At 35.7% G+C, this 10,739-nt stretch overlaps 1 protein-coding gene across 3 annotated transcripts in view; it reads left to right on the top strand.

Moving 5' to 3' along the window:
- Window positions 1–1,378: 1,378 nt before the first annotated feature.
- slc8a1b (solute carrier family 8 member 1b) overlaps window positions 1,379–10,739 on the top strand; it is an 89,436-nt gene continuing 80,075 nt past the window's right edge. For 2 of the 3 annotated variants that reach the window (XM_052580630.1, XM_052580629.1), the window contains exon 1: window positions 1,379–1,453. The gene's annotated coding sequence lies outside the window, so the exon portion shown is untranslated. Of the gene's footprint in view, window positions 1,454–2,475; window positions 2,946–10,739 lie in introns of those variants that run through there. The other variant, XM_052580628.1, reaches the window with a different exon arrangement.

Genomic DNA, 10,739 nt, shown 5'->3' with positions numbered 1-10,739 from the left:
TCAGGGTGTGTTAGTGAGGCTGTTCTCATAAAAGGCCTGACCTCCACTTTGTCATAGTCCATTATAGAGATATAAACCAAAGCAGAACTCCAAAATACTGCAGACCCTTTTCCTTCCTCTTTGGCCACAGTAATTGTGTTCTTTGCCCTATATTTTTTTTTTTTTTTTTTTTTGCGAGTTCTATTATTTCTGCAGTAATGATAAAACACGTAATTATGGGAAGTGTGACGGTGCTGTCGTGGTAATAATTAGAAGTGTGATTGCTGCACTGCGTGCATATGTAATTTTATCATCTTATACACACACAATGGACAACAAAATCACAGTTGAATTCACACGTGTGAAAGCAGATTTAAAGGTTCAGCACGGATATGTCCATGCTTTTCATTAATATTTTTGAGTATTGTATCAAATTCTTATATTAACTGCACATTGATCTTAAATGCTATTTGTGGAGGAAATTTTATTTTCTGTATTAATTGCTTCTCTGTACTAAAGAGTGTTCTTTAGACTGTCATGTTTCAGTATGCTTTGAGTTTTCGATGAGCTGAGAGATAACAGGAAATCTATTTAATGTGAATGTGCAAGACAAGTGTGTGACAGGAAATGTTATTTTTTTCCTCTTTGTTGCAATCTACATTAAACCTGAATGATTGTATGTATGTAGACCTTTTCCTGCAGGAAAATAAATATTCAAAAGACTTTTGTCTCATACCTGTAATTAAAAATTGCCACGGCACTATTTAATCTAAACAGGCATCCCATGTAAATTATTCTATATAGTAAACACTGGATGGATGGATCACCATTTTCCAGCATGAATAACTTCACAATTATTAACTAATGCATTTAATGGCCATTCTTCATTTAAAGACATTCTTAGACAGCTAATGACATCAGAAAGTATAACCTGAAGGACACATGCTTTAGACAGCAGACAATACTTGACCACGCTGCTCTTCTGAGCCGCTCAATGAAATGTGTTTCACTCAATAAAACCATTACAGACACAGGAAGGGAGAATTCTGCAGGTCTTTGAGAGCGACGGAGAACACATTACAGCAGCTCCTAGTGACACATCCATCATATTTTAAATCTTAAAGGTCACTAGGTTTGGACTCTACGGCTAGATGGAAACTGTTGACCTTGACACATTGAAACTGTAGACACACACACAGGTGATGCATAAACCCATATTATTATTTAAATATGATACAGCCCAGGCCCACTTTGGGTGGTGCTCAGTGAGACACTGAATACATGATTTCACCCCCCCCCCCCCCCCCCCACACACACACACATTCACACTTCCCCCACTCACACACTCCATTCGTGAAATATTACCTAAGCAGGTGATTCAGTATTTTCCAGTGACTAACCGATACTCACATCTTACCTGGCATTTTCCAGTGCTGTGAGAAGGAAACCTGCAGAGCTGTCCAGAACATGGCAGGTGAGACTCATTTCACACACGTTTTACACTCCGACTGTGTGATTTTCCATCAATACAGCAATATTTGCTGCTTCCAGTCAGGCTGTTTCAAGGCCTGAAGAGAATATTATTGTTCGCCATATGGGACAGCATGAAGTTCATTCTCATTTTGCGTCACTGTTCCTATAAAAAAAAAAGAAGAAGAAGAGAGAAGCACCATATTGCTGCACGAATCTTTCTTTCTTGTCTTTTACTGGGTTCATTAAAATGAGCTCGGCTTTGTGTTTCACTGCAGCAGCTGAGCGCTGACTGTGTAACTTCGTTTTCTGCTTCTTTATAACGTCCTTCTCCTTGGCCGCTTTCTCAGTCAGAGAAAAATCAAAGATAAAGCTGAACTCCAAATATGTGGACTCGACTGTATGGTATAAAGTGTTTAAATAGGTATATGTGCGTGTTTCTACTTTTTTGGTCATTTTTTTGTCATTTTTCTACTTTTTTGGTCACAAGTGCCACAGGAAGCTAAATAATAGAAGTGTTAATTTGCTTCAAAATAATAGTTTGATAGTTTGTTAACCCTCATGAGTTTCCAAACTGGCGTGGCTCTTTTTCTCTTCTAGAATGGCAAAGTAGAAAAGCTATGAATTTTCCATGCTCTTTTTCTATACAGTGAAAGTGATTGGTGACTAAGTACTGTCAATCTCAAGCACATAAAATATCATAAAAGTGGCCAATATGACTCATGCACTATATTCTGAAGTCATACAATAACTTTGTGTAGAGAACAGGCTGAAATGTTTCATTATTTAGTAAAATTCTTGTCATAAAGTGAGGTTGACATCTGTGGAAATTCATAATTTTTATTTTGGTGTTCCACTGAAGAATGTAAGTCACACAGAATTCAAAAGACACAGCGATGAGTAAATGATAACACTGTGAACTCCATTTGGCAAACATCCACTTCCTGTCGTGAATATCAATGTGCATATATGAGCGGCGTATGTTGTTTTCACATTTCTGTGACTGCAGAGCGAATAGGAGGGTTTGTAGTAACTAGAAAGGAATGCAATACTCAACTCATTTTAATGAAAGTCTTTCACTAAAATCTTTCCATTAACATAACCTCTCAGTCATGTCTGTTTTGGGCCCTGAAACAACAGCACAGCCCCTAGAAATAACCAAGCAGGTTCTCTGGTGTCCCAATATTAATGTGAATTACTTTGGTTTCTGTGCAACCATGAGCTACATAAAGCTTCTTTTATGCAACTCCAAAATGGAGCAATATTTTGTATTCCTCATTTTTTCTTTTAAACTGTAAAACACACTTCCTCCTCATGACCAGCCCCATATTGTCACAGTAAGCTAATTTCAACAGTTGCTTTACTTCTTGCTCTAGCTCCTTTACTGAAGCTAAAAGCAGTCAAGAGAGGACACAGTTAGCATTTTAAAGTGGAGGGAAGCCCTGTGTGAATAGATTAAAGCAGTGCTGCCTGAGATGTGAAGACAGACACTTTCAGTAAGTCAAGAAACCGCCTCATTCACATCAGCTCTGCTAAACAGTTTAGTGGGTTTTGTAAGACCAAACATTCCAGTGAGACGTTGATAAAAGCTTGACGTTGTACAGTTGCTTGTCAATGGCAGAAAAGTTGGAAATTAGAGATATTGGTTCCATATCAGTTATTGGCCATTATTAGAGTTTTATCCTTTGTTGATATTGGATATTTAATTGCACATGCTTGTTTTCACTATTTTTTACATTAAGATTAGCTTTCACCTAATGATGCCTTAGATTAAATCTTAAAATCACGAATAAATCAATAACGCTTTTAAACATAATCTTTACCTAACTGTATTTTTTACAGGAAAACACTGGCAGATATGGTTTAATTTAGTAAAAATACAGTAAAAATGTCAACAATTACAGAAAAACCTGTAAATATTGTAGTTTAAAACTAATTTATAATTGCTGTCTCGCCAATTCAAATGCATTTTACGACGTGTCTAATTCATACGAATTTGTACAACCACTGCATTTATGTGCAATTTCTGTGAGCAGTAAGTTTAGGGGTGGGGCTAGGGTTGGTCCTTTATATGAATTCTTATGGATTTGCCAACTTGTAAAATACACACATAAATTTTTTTTGACAAATTGTACGAATTGATACGAGTGAGGTCTTACAAATTCATATGAATTAGCCACTTAGCAAAATATGTACGAATTGCCGTGAGATCAGGTTGTTCAAACTGGTAAATCAGTAGCCCTTTTCTGCTGAATTAAGACCATAGTGCTAATAAAACATTTTTGTACCTTCAACAGATTAAAAATGACCACAATAACAGGTGGTGAATATTTAACAGTATTTTTACTGTGTTTTATAGTTAAATTACAGTGATTTTTTTAACAGTATATGGATGGAATATTGAACCATTTTGTAAAACAGTTTACACGAAGAGTGCCATTTTCCAGGCTTTTGAGCAGATGTCTTTTGCCCCCATCTCCCGATGAGAAAGGTGTTGTTTTGATGCTCAGTTGCGTGGTCTGGTCAGCATGGTGCTGTTTCTTCTGAAATCACAGCTGCAGGCGCAAGCTGTGACCTCCTCACTCTCAGTCACAGGGGGCAAAATGTCCATGAGGAAACTTTGATATGTTAGCTCTTCAGAAAACAGATAGTGTCAACAAAGAAAGAGATACTTGCTGTAGAAGTGGCATTGTGTAACCACAACTTTAGTTTCTGTTTTTTACAAAATCCTAACTAGGCAAAAGGTAACTGATGAAACCTTTTTCTAGGGAAAAGGTTAGCTGTTAACTGTTAGCTGTTCACTGGTTTGAGAATTGATTGGCATGAACTGTGATAGTGCAGAGCTGGTGATGAGCTGTGAGCATTGTTATTTCGGCTTGCTCAACTTCTCATTCTGCATATTTTCCAGCTGAGAGTGTGCGTGTCTATGCATGAGAATATGTGCCTGTGTGATTTGTAATATCAGAAGATCTGCTATGCTAATTTTCCATTCCTTTGATCTGATTGGAAGCCACTAAAAACTGTTGAGGACCATCTGGAAAGTACCTGTATTTATGAGAGAATAACAAGAGCTGAAATGTCCATGTGGCGTGCTTTGAACATCAGTTTCTCTGCACACACATTTTTGAGATGTTTGAGTGTTTTTTAATTCATTGCTGAATTCTTAAGCTCAGGGATGCTGTTGGTCAAGACTAGGGAGTGAAGGGGTTGTTTTGGAGAGCACAGTAGTGGAATTCTCTGTCGGCTTGAACCAGTAACAATACAATTTTTTTTTTAAAATGCATACTTTCTAGGCCTAAGTTTGAAGTGAAGTTCTACAGAGATGATGTTAGAGTTAGTGCTGGGATATGCTGCTGGTTATGTGTGAACGGTCGTGGTGCTTCTTGAGTAGTTTTAGGAGTGGTTTTGGTTTAGTGTGGTAATCAGTGTGTGACTTATTCAAAACCTTTCAGGGGTTAATTAAATTACAATTGTTAATTGTAATTTTCTAGGTGCAGTAAAGTGCCACTAGTGCAGTTACTGTAGCTAACATCAACTCACTGACACATTTTAAATTCTAGCCCAAGCGTACGGTCAAATTCATTCAAATTTACACAGACAAAAATGACTATTGTAGATCGTCTACAGTGTAACAATGTATGAAGCACAGGTTACACATAAAGCAGTTTTCAACCCCATCAGTTTTCTGTTGGTCAACATGGCAAATCTACATGACCAACTTCAAGCCATTGGGAAATCTGGGTGTGTGAATTCCTATTGAAATGATGGGATTTTGAACATTCAAAGAAAAACATCTTTGTCATGTTGGTTTTTACTGTTTTGCAAGTTGAGCCTGAGTAACATAATTTCCATTTTTTTATTAACCAACCCTCACAAGAAAGCAAAATGAAAAAATAAAAAAGATCGGCGGATATTATAGACCAAATTGAGAGAAGATAAACATCTGTCATTATTTTATCTTTGTTATTAACATATAAAACAAACGGTGCTTTTTTTTTTAAAGATACAATATGTATATTTAGCAGCTGCATTCAAGAAATTGAATAAACATAAAAATAAAACACTATATACACTTCACTGTGTAAATTATACAATGATTCTTTCTAAAGCAACTGTATTAAAGCTCTTCAGTCAAGGGCAGCAAGTGATTTTGTTGTTTTATTAATATAAAAGACAGAGTTTAATGTGCTCTCAAGTTGTTTTAAATGAGTTTCTTTCTTCTGTTGAACACTGAAGAATGTGGGTAACAGTTGCTGGTCCCTAGTTTTCCTACTATCAAAGTCCCTGTGGACCAGTTAGGATACCCACATTCTTTAAAGTATCTTCTGTTGTTTTCAGCACAATAAATAAATTCATACATGTTTGGGACAACACAAGGGTGAGTAAATAATGATTTTTGAGTAAATTAATGTTTGAATATATTTCACTTTAATGACAAGCGGCAGCAAGTCTAGAACCTAGGGTTGCCACTTACACCCCCCCCCCCCCCATATACTGTAACACATATATGATAATTTACTGTTCTTCTTAAGACTTGTTTTCATAGACTATATATTGAATATTAATGTTTTTAAGTATAAATAAGCAATGTCAAAAGGCCTAATTAAAGTCAAAGAAGATAATTTTTAGATAGTGATACAAATGCACAGGGTTTGAGCAGCCTACTGTTGCTATAGTAACCTCCTCAGATGAACTTTTAGCGGGTTTACCCAAATGTTATTTGTAAACACTGTTAAAACACATACTTGTATCCTAAACAAATATGATAAGACCCCCAAATTTTGAAGGAATTTAAGACTTAATTAGGGGGGTCAGACCTCAAAATAATGAACATTTTGGTAGGAAAATGTTAGAATAGTATTAGAGCTATGCTTTTTCCTCTCAAACACAACTAACATTTCATAAAAAAGCCTATTGCACCTGTATAATCAAAGATTTTACAATGAGAGTTCATTTGATTGACAGGTAAAGAGAGTCTAGCCATGCTTATGCTCATAATCACTATGCTAATGACAGGGTGTTATTCACAAGGAGGTGAAAGCGTAGGCTAGAGTCTCTCTGAAAGAGGCCAACACAGGTTAAGAACAATAACTTGATGCCATTATAACACTCCTGTTAACAGATTTATTCAATGTGTGTCTGCCTTCATTTGTATAAGCACAGAATGTAGACAGTATGTTAAATGAAAGTCTTTGATTTCCATTGAATATCAGCATTAGGCCCTCAGTATGTGTCCAGTCAATTAGAGGTTACCTGACTGAAGCATGCTGGACTAAGCTTTACTTTAGATCATTTTATGTTACAGAAAATCACAAAATAGTATCTTGATATAATGACCCATGGACTCTGCTCACTCTTCATATGATGAGCGATCAAACACAGGCAAATTTTTCCATGAAATGTTCTGGTGAATGTTGCACGTCGTTCAAATGACTCCCTGTGTCGTGCTAAACGAGAGGGTTTCTGATAATTATGGTAATTACCTTTTAAGTAGCCGAGCCCGAGATCATTAAACGTTCTTACGTGAATATGAAACGGTGGTGCAATGTGTGCTGCGGAGCTGACAGCTCCTGTGGTCTTGCATGCCCACTCAAACCTTTCTGCTCAACAACCCCCTGCCCTTTATTCACACAGACACACGCAGACAGTTGCACAGAAATCTGTCCCTTCATCCCATCTTCTTCTCTCCTCTATTCATCTCTGGTCCCTTCTGCACATGACAGACCGCAGCTGGCTTTGAGTTCTGTCCCCATTACTCCCCGTCTTTTCTTTCTTTTTGTTTCGCATGCACATGCTGGCATACACATACACACACACACACACAGCAATTATCAAAGGCAATGAGACTGTTAGGTTGATGGATTGCCTTTTATAAAGTTGCTGGATTAGAAAGACCTGAGTATGGGAGTATTTGCATGAGTGTATATGAGTTTCATCTTCCTGTTTCATCTTTCTGGTCATTGCTGGGTAATGTTAATGGAGTTGTAAACAAATGATTTATTTTTCCATTTAATCCTGCCAATAGCCAAGCAAATCACATCATTTATCTCATTCATGTATTATGTAGATGTTTTTTTCTTTTTTAAGTGGTATTTCATAAATCCCGATAATCAAAATTTTAAGTGTATTAAGCTTTTGATTATTTAAAGGAATTGTTCTGTTTCTTTAATTATTGAACATTTCGATAATATAGTGTAATGTAATGTAACATAATATACATTCTTAAAAATAAAGTGCTTAGGTTCTTCACAGCGATGCCATAGAAGAACACATTTTTGGTTGCACAAAGAAACATTCAGTCAAAGGTTCTTTAAAGGATCATCTCTTTCTAAGCTTTTTAGAATCTGAAGAACCTTCTTTCGCCACAAAGAGCCTGTTGTGAAACAGAAAGGTTCTTCAGATGTTAAAGGTTCTTTATTGGACCATTTAGACAAAAAGGTTCTTCTATGACATCGTGAAGCACCTTTGTAATATAATATTGAAAGAAATGTGATGGAAGTAAGATAAACTGCCACTTACACTAACATTATGCTCAACCAAAGCTACATTTAACTAAAAATACAATAAAAATAGTAATACTGTAACAAATATATAATTACAACTATAACATTCGTTTTATTTAATTTTATTTTTTAATAAAATTTTCAGTAGTCATTACTCCAGTCTTCAGTGTCACTTCTTTTTTTGTGCTTAAGTAACATTTCTTATTATTATATATGATGAAAACATTTAACACTGCTGCTTAATTTTTTTTGTGGGAACCATGTTCCATTTTTGCAGGATTCTTTAAAGAATAGGAAGTTCAAATGAACAATATTTGCAATTGACAGGTCTAGATGGAAAGGTCTCCAACTGATAATATAAATCCAGCTGTTTTATATAAAACTCTATTATTCTTTGAACAAGTGTTGGTTTCACCAACATGGTTTGTATGGTCCTCACAATATAGACCTGCTTTGATGATTACGGTGAAAATGGTATAGTTTTGTTGGGTCATGTGGACTGGAGAAGAGAAAAAAGTATAAAATTATATCAGTAAATACATACAATATAAGTAATGCGCATTTACTTACTACAACAAATTTGCAAAAAGTGATCTGGTTATGTTTAATGCTCTACCATCAACTTTACTGATGGCTAAGGTCAAAAAAGTAAAGTCATGAAATGCACAGACACACTGTTTTTCTCCCACATTCATTGAGTCTGTTTCCTGAGTATGTTATTAGTATTTCTGTCACACAAAGAGGACAGGGAGGTCATCAGTGGTGGCGGAGGTCATGCTGACTCACTCCTGAGGGTCAGTATTTGGCTGGTTAGCATGGCCCAACTAGCCAGAACTATATCATCCAAGCCAAAAGATTCTTTGTGGTGAAAGAAGGTTCTTCAAATTATGAAAAGGTAAAAAAGAGATAATTCTCTAAAGAACCTTTGACTGAATTGTTCTTTTTACTTTGTATTTTTCTTTGTCATTTTCAAGTACAAAATAGCATCTTGAGAAGAAAAAATAAATAAATTTACTTGAGGAGAAAAACGATTACATTTGTTTTTGGAGAATATATCTTGAATTATATTGTTCCCAACACATTGTTTCAAACAAGAAAATACTAATTGTCACTGGGTTAAGAAAAATAAAGTTAACTGAAAACAAGTCTTGATATCTTAAGAATGTTTATCTATTTTTACAGGAAAACAAGCTACTGTAAAGATAAAATTAATAATCAGTTTTGAAGTGTTGGGTTCAGTGCAGGGTTATTAATAGCTGTACAGTACGTCATATTTGTAGCTTCAAATGTTTCACAGATTTGGCCAGAATAATGATCAAATTGCCAGAGATATGAGCATGCCCTTTGGGAACAGATATGGGTGTGTACTGGGAAAAACTATTCTGTAAACACACACATCCAAATTTACATTTAAGCATTTAGCAGACACTTTTATCCAAAGAGACTTACAGTGCATTCAGGCTAAACATGTTTTTTAATCAGTATGTAAATCAGTATCTAATATCGTAGCCAATATGTACAGTGCGTGCCTGCAGAATCTGTTGGACCTGTACTGGATTTGAAATATGATGTTTTCAGTTTAAAATTTTAGCCTGTATGCTTTTTTTGCAGGTTACTTGATGGTAGTAGAAAATACTTGTTTACTCTTCCACAAAAGCCTCAGTGTTGTTTGGGTTTATTAACTGGGTGTTCTGACACTCCAGTACCATCTTGGGGATCATTGCAGTTTTTAAGACATCATACATTTAGTTATGATGATCTGACTCAGTATGTAATAAAAGACATCAGAAGTGATTAATCGCTACTGTTAGTCTTAATGGAACTTATTGGCAGAAAGCCTCACAGTCACAGCAGGGGTTCAAGTACAGATGTTAGACACACACACACACACACACACACACACATACGCACACAATGACCCAGTAATTGGAATAATACTAAATCCCATGACTCCACAGCTGATCTAAGCTCAAATTGCTTGCAGCTGAGTACACTCTTGCTGGATCGGTTTGGTTTGTGTTGCTGGTTTGTCTTTGGGTGTGCTTGAACCAGCTAGTTTCCTTCTCAAATATTGGCAGCTCTCACAGCTAACTTAAAAAATCTGTCACATTTTAATGGAATGGCAGTAAGGAACATTTTATAAACTGTTCGGATGCAAATCGCATGGCATATAATCAAGTTTTTTTTTTCTGGGACGTGGCCATAGATGTTTGTTTCCATTATCTAATTGGCTCTTAAACATGTAAACATTCATACACATGTATGACAACAGACACAGTTTGTGCACACCAATATACAAAACCAATGTCTGGAAAAAAAATTGCAGATATTTAGGCCTCTTTTGATTTTAAATTATAATAATATTCCACTAATATTTACTGTAATAAGATTTTTTTATCAAATAAATGTGGTAGTCAGAAGTGACTTCTTAATAATAAATGAATAGATAAATAATATTGAAATATCTGTCCCCAAACTTTTGAACAGCTGTGTGCACCTTGTTACTGGGGCAGTTCCCTCAAAGATACCTCCACTGTACCATTAAATATTAGTCGTAAAGGTATTTGTGCCAAATCTACCCATAGCCTAGTATTAGTACACCTTAATGTACGGAAGGTTACAGCAGGTGAACCTGTGAATGTCAATGTCAGGTGAGAAGCTCTCATAAATATCCCAGTACTGTAAATTATATCACTAAATGCAAATATATTCGGACCTATACCAGTAAATTTAATTTTGATGGTGTTGTGTGTATGAGCTTTGTGTGCACATGATTCTCTTTTTCAT

This window comes from Carassius gibelio, chromosome B17 (genome assembly GCF_023724105.1).
Source record: "Carassius gibelio isolate Cgi1373 ecotype wild population from Czech Republic chromosome B17, carGib1.2-hapl.c, whole genome shotgun sequence".
NCBI classification, from domain to species: domain Eukaryota; kingdom Metazoa; phylum Chordata; class Actinopteri; order Cypriniformes; family Cyprinidae; genus Carassius; species Carassius gibelio.
Note: the sequence above shows the minus strand (reverse complement) of the source record. Positions and strands in the feature narration are given on the sequence as shown.